Below are 6469 nucleotides of genomic sequence, written 5' to 3'. Positions count from 1 at the left end.
CTCTCTCTTCTCTCTGCCCCCCCCCCCTCCCTCTCTGCCCCCCCTCTCCCTCTCTGCCCCCCCTCTCCCTCTCTGCCCCCCCTCTCCCTCTCTGCCCCCCCCTCGCCCTCTCTGCCCCCCTCTCTCTCTTGTACCCTCTCTCTCTTGTACCCTCTCTCTCTGAAGCCCTTCTTTCTTGCTCAATTCCTTCTCTCTCTCTCGCTCAGTCCCCCTCTCCATCTCGCTCAGTCCCTCCCTTCTCTCTTGCTCAGTCCCCCCCTCTCTCACTTTCGCTCAGTGCCCCCTCTCTCGTTCAGTCCCTCTCTCTCTCTCTCAATCCCCCCCCTCACTCTCTCTCAGACCAGCCCCCCTCTCTCTCTCTCTCTCTCCCTCTCGCTTAGTCCCCCTCTCGCTCAGTCCCCCCTCTCTCCCTCTCGCTCAGTCCCCCCTCTCTCCCTCTCGCTCAGTCCCCCCTCTCTCCCTCTCGCTCAGTCCCCCCCTCTCTCCCTCTCGCTCAGTCCCCCCTCTCTCCCTCTCGCTCAGTCCCCCCTCTTTCCCTCTCGCTCAGTCCCCCCCTCTCTCTCTCCCTCTCGCTTAGTCCCCCTCTCGCTCAGTCCCCCCTCTCTCCCTCTCGCTCAGTCCCCCCTCTCTCCCTCTCGCTCAGTCCCCCCTCTCTCCCTCTCGCTCAGTCCCCCCTCTCGCTCAGTCCCCCCTCTTTCCCTCTCGTTCAGTCCCCCCTCGCTCAGTCTCCCTCTCTCTCTCTCCACCTCTCTCTCTCTCTCCCTCTTGCTCAGTCCCCCCTCTCTCCCTCTTGCTCAGTCCGTCCCCTCCCTCTCCCTCTCGCTCAGCCCCCCCCTCTCTCCCTCTCGTTTTCACGTCCCTCCCTCTCCATCCACTCTCGCTCAAGTCCCCCTCCGTCTCTTGCCTCGTCCCTCTCTCTTCTTGCTCAGTCCCCTCTACCTCGCCTCAGCCCCCTCTCCCTTCTCTCTTTTCGCTCCAGTCGCCCCCCTCTCTCGTTCACTCCCTCTCTCTCTCTCTCGCTCCGCCCCCTCTCTCTCTCCCTCTCGCTCAGTCCCCCCTCTCTCCCTCTCGCTCAGTTCTCCCCTCTCTCCCTCTCACTCAGTCCCCCCCTCTCTCTCTCTCTCTCTCGCTCAGGTCCCCCCTCTCCCTCTCGTTCATGTACCCCCTCGCTCAGTCCCCCACTCTCTCTCTCCCTCTCGCTTAGTCCCCCTCTCGCTCAGTCCCCTCTCTCTCCCTCTCGCTCAGTCCCCTCTCTCTCCCTCTCGCTCAGTCCCCTCTCTCTCCCTCTCGCTCAGTCCCCTCTCTCTCCTTCTCGCTCAGTCCACCCTCACTCCCTCTCGCTCAGTCCCCCCTCACTCCCTCTCGCTCAGTCCCCCCTCACTCCCTCTCGCTCAGTCCACCCTCTCTCCCTCTCGCTCAGTCCCCTCTCTCTCTCACTCAGTCCCCCCTCTGTCCCTCTCGCTCAGTCCCCCCTCCCTCTCTCTCTCTCTCTCTCTCTCTCTCTCAGTCCAGATTGATAGTACCCTGCTGCTCCCATCAATTAACCCCCAAAACTGGAGATGCTTTGCTCAGGTTGGTTCTCAAGCCTCACTGTCACTCTCTGGACGCACTGTCTGACACACTAACTGGGCTGCTTGGATCCTTCTGCAGAACAGGCCAACATTCTTCCCTTTCACTCTTTACAAACTGGTGTTGCGCGGACACGGCAGAGAAACAGCTGAAAGACTCCATTTGCACATTGTACAAAGAACAAATAAATGATCTATCTTGTTTCTTTAATTTTCAAACAGGTTCGATTTGAAAATAGTTAAAAATAAGGGAAATTTATGCTTAGACTTACAGTCTGTTGACCTGGTCAACAGACGTCTTTAGTTTGTGTGTTTATCTGTAAAGCCAAGTTGCTCTCCCTGGTTGGTCAGTGCTACGGCCACCTCGGGGGCAGCTTGTATTTGTAACAATTGTATTTTCAACAATAAACTAACTCACTGTGACTTGTGTCTGCCTGTGTTCTATCATCGCTCTGCAGTGCGCATCCTTCCGATAGCTACACAGTAAGATCAATTGCTTCCATTTCATGTTCAACAGGCCATTCAATTGGCATCATTTGTAGGACTCCAGACGTATCATCAAACCTTTGGCTGCAGTCCGTGGGAGAGAGCTGGGGATGTGGGACTAAAGCACCGAGTACAGTCACTCAGTGACTGCTCAATGCTCTTCATAAACAGCTTCCAGTTTATACACAAACCAATCACAGAATTCCAATAATCTGGGTCTCAGATCACCAACTGTTCCTGATGTAGCGCCTTCCCCGATTCATCACCAACTATTCCCTACAGACAGCACTGAGTAACACACCCACTCTAGGAGACATGCACCCATGTTGGAAGGAACTTGCTAAAATCCTGATCTGTTTCTTGTTCCTCATTTAATGCCTGTCCTATTGGCTGGTTTTAAAATCATTAACTTTTGTTTTTGAACTGAAAATCCCAGCTGCAAGCTGCAATGTGGACTGATCCAGCAGATCCCCTCTGATTCAGTATGCTCTGTGGCATAGCTGGTAATGTACTGTTGATGGACTTGGCAAGCAGCCAATCAGCCTGTTTGAAATCTGGGCCTTGGACAGATTCTCATTTTTGATTGGTGGACTTTGGATAAACTTCTGGAACAGGAGAAGCAAGTCCCATTTTGTCAGCTCTGAAAGTTCCACGCAAGAAGCAGCTTTAAGGCACACGCTCTCAGCTTTCTCTCTCCCAACCACACCTGTGGAAGGCACTCCTATTTAAAGGACTGCAGACAGTAACCAGACCTGTGAAAACTGCAAGCAGGTTCTCCCACCAGGTCTGTAACAATTTAATCCTCTGTCTGAATGACTGGGAAAAGCCCAGTCTCAGAACTCGCATCACGATACAGCCAGAATCTCTGCACAGAGTAGATAAGCAGTTGAATGTCAGAGTGGATTAAAAATCTGCTGTAAACTCGAAAGTAGAAAACTCCAGTACTATCTCAGGGAGACAGAGTCCATCTGGTGGTCGCATGATAGAATTGCACAGATTTGAATCTCCAGAGAAGGCAATTCTAATGGATGGTAGTTCTTAAAAAGATCCAAACTCACTGATGGTTTGAAACACCTCTCATTCTGAAGAGATCACCGCCTACAAGGGCCTCAACATCAGCAGCAAAGACCGTCAAATCTCTCATACCCTTTTAATCCCTGTTTTTAATCTTTTCCCAACCCCTCCTACCATTTGTCTTGTATGTGTCTGGGTGGAGGGTGGGACAGGGTTGACTTGGGAACAAAGATCGCGAGGTTCTGAAATACAGTCAGAAACCTTGGCAGCATTGTTATTTTCACTGTCTGTACCCACCTGCCAGTGACAGCGGCAGTACATCTCACCTTTTAAAGTCCACCTTCATCTGCTCCACCAGCTGAGCCAAGTTCAATTCATGCAACTGCGCCAAACTCCACGCCACCTGGATACCCAAGTGTCTGAAACTCGCCCCCACCACCCTAAAGGGCACGTTCCCTAATTTCCTTTCCTGCCCCCTGGCCTCAATCGAGAACACCTCACTCTTTCCCATATTCCCCCAGGAAACAGTCCTCAATTTGCGATGTCAACAGCTTCGCCAATAACTTGCCGTCCACGTTCAATAGTGATATTGGGCGGTACGACCCACACTGCTCTGGATCCTTATCCTTCTTTAAATCGGAGAGATGGAAGCCTGTAATAATGTCGGAGGGAGTTCTCCCCTCTCCCTTGCTTCATTATACTCCCTCAACAGCAGTGGCCCCAGGTCTGCTCCAAACATTTTATCAAACTCTACCGGGAATCCGTCCAGCCCTGGGACCTTCCCTGCCTGCATCATCCCCATACTATCCATCACTTCCCTCAGCCCAATTGGGGCCCCCATCTCTGAACCAGCTCCTCCTCACTTTGGGAAAAACGAACCCATCCAGCAACCACCCCATCCCCCTCCTCCCCGGCCAGAGGCTCTGACTCATAGACCCTCCTATAGAATGCCTCGAACACCCCATTCACCCCCTCTGGATCCATCACCACCTTGCTCTTATCATCCCTAACTCCCTCGCCGCCTCTTGCTTTCTCAACTGATGGGCCAACATCCTACTCGCCTTCTCCCCATACTTATACACTGGCCCTCTGTCACTCCACAGTTGCCCCACCGCCTTCCCCATAGAAACTAGCCCAAACTCCATCTGGAGCCTTTGCCTTGTCAACAGCCCTGTCTCCAAATATCTCCTGTCCGCCCTCAAAATCTCGTCCACCAGTATTCCCTCCCCCCCCCCCCCCCCCAGCTCCGTTTTCTCCCTATGCTCCCGAGTTGACATGAACTCTTCCCCGACAGCAGCCTTGAGTGCCTCCACCAGTGTTGCGGCTGTGACCTCCGTCATGTCATTCAGCTTCAAGTGGCCCTGAATGGCAGCCCTCACCCGCTCACACAGCCACTCATCTGCCAGCAACCCCACATACAGCGCACCCCCCCCCCCCCCCACTCTGGGAGTACACCCAGTGCACATGGGAGGAATATGAAAACTCCTTCGCCCGCCGCCTCCCAAGCCTCTCCGAGTCCACCCTCCATGCACTGCATAAACCTCCTGAACTCCTTCACCACTGCTGACACCCTCAACGACTTGGGACTCGACTGGACCAAATTAGGATGAATGACCATGTTAAAATCCCCCCAATAATCAACCTATGTGCGCCCAAGTCCAGAACCTTCCCTAACACCCGCTTCATAAAATCCATTTAATCGCAATTCGGGGATTCTCCAGGTCCTCCACCTTCTCCCTCAGCCTCTTCTGGCTCTCCCACATCACTCCCATCTCAGTCACCAATGAGGCCAACTGCTCCTCATGCTCCTTCATCACCTCCTCCACTTTCTGGATCACCTGGCCCTGGGACCCTGATCCCAGATCTCAATGGTTCTGACAACCTGGCTAGGTCTTCCAGGGTCGCTTTCCTCTGTTGCTGAAATTTATTATTCAGGAACTCTGCCAACTGCTCCGTCGACCACTGGGCGGACAGCATGCCCTCCGCTATCTTTACCTGTGGTGCACCACAAAGTCTCTCCTGCTCTAGCTGCTATTTTTTCCTTACACCACTCCTTGTCTGCGGATCCATCCTCCAGCCACACCAGAGGAGCATTACCTTCCCCAGGCATTCCTCTACTTTTTGCCCTCAAATACTTTGGCCTTTGAGCAGGAGAGAGACCAAAAAAAAACGCCTTGAGCGGGAGCCTCCAAATATGTGACCAGTCGCTCCACAATCACTGCCGAAAGTCCATGATTTGCTTTTCATAAAACCATGTTGACTCTACTAATTACCTTGAACTCATTCAGGTGCCCTGCTATGGCTTCTTTAGTAATAGCTTCTACCACTTTCCCTATAACATGTTCAGCAACAGGCCTGGAGTTTCCATTTCTAATGTGGGCTAACATGGCAACCAGGCAGGGAGGATGGGTGATCAGCAATTTAATGGGAATAGGATGAAGGAACAGGAGGTGAGTCTCATGGACAAGATGAGCTCAGAGAGGGCATGAGGGGAGATAGGAGAGAAACTAGAGAAAGATGTGAGTTCAGGGCCCGGGCATGGGGGAGAATTAGAGGAAGTTTGTCCAGACGGGCGAGTGACCGGGAGGGACGTGGCCGAGGCAGCTGATTGGATCGTCTCAATCTTAGTGACAAAGACGTCCATGAGCCCCTCCCACTTGTTGTTGGAGGTGAGGGTGGAGGGGACAGGGGAGAGGGGTTTAAGAAGATGGTCTGCAGTTGAGAAAAGAAGCCGGGGTTATCTTTACATTCCAGGATGATCCTGGAATAGTGAACAGTTTTAGCAGATGGGAGTAGGAGCCGGGAGTGTTTGAAGTGGTCCAGCCGGATCTGACAGTGGATGGATAAACCAGTTCTCCACCATATCCTTTCAAGTTTATGTGCCTTGGATTAAGTGAGTGGATATGAGACCGTAGCAGGGGGAACGGCCAGGGTGAGAGAGAGTAATGGTTTTATTGGGAACAAGGATATCAAAGGTGGTGGTGAGGGTGAGGTTCAGTAAATCAGTCGTTGAAGAAATGTTGTGGTGGGGGCAGCACGGTGGCACAGTGGTTAGCATTGCTGCCTACGGCGCTGAGGACCCGGGTTCGGATCCCGGCCCTGGGTCACTGTGTGGAGTTTGCACGTTCTCCCCATGTTGGCGTGGTTTTCACCCCCACAACCCAAAGATGTGCAGGTTAGGTGGATTGGCCACGCTAAATTGCCCCTTGGAAAAAATAATTGGGTACTCTAAATTTATATTAAAAAAAAAGAAATGTTGTGGTGATCGGAGGGCCAGAGACAGATAGTTGGGATTTTGAAAGTGCCTGAGTAAGTGAATTGGGGAATAGGTTTTCCCAGGGATGGATACAGAAGGGGGTTGGGTTGGGGTGTGGAAGGGGGATGTGGGTGGGGAGTGATAG

This window comes from Scyliorhinus canicula, chromosome 4, assembly GCF_902713615.1.
Source record: "Scyliorhinus canicula chromosome 4, sScyCan1.1, whole genome shotgun sequence".
Taxonomy (NCBI): Eukaryota; Metazoa; Chordata; class Chondrichthyes; order Carcharhiniformes; family Scyliorhinidae; genus Scyliorhinus; species Scyliorhinus canicula.
The sequence above is the reverse complement of the archived record's forward strand: the minus strand, read 5'-3'. Positions refer to the sequence as shown.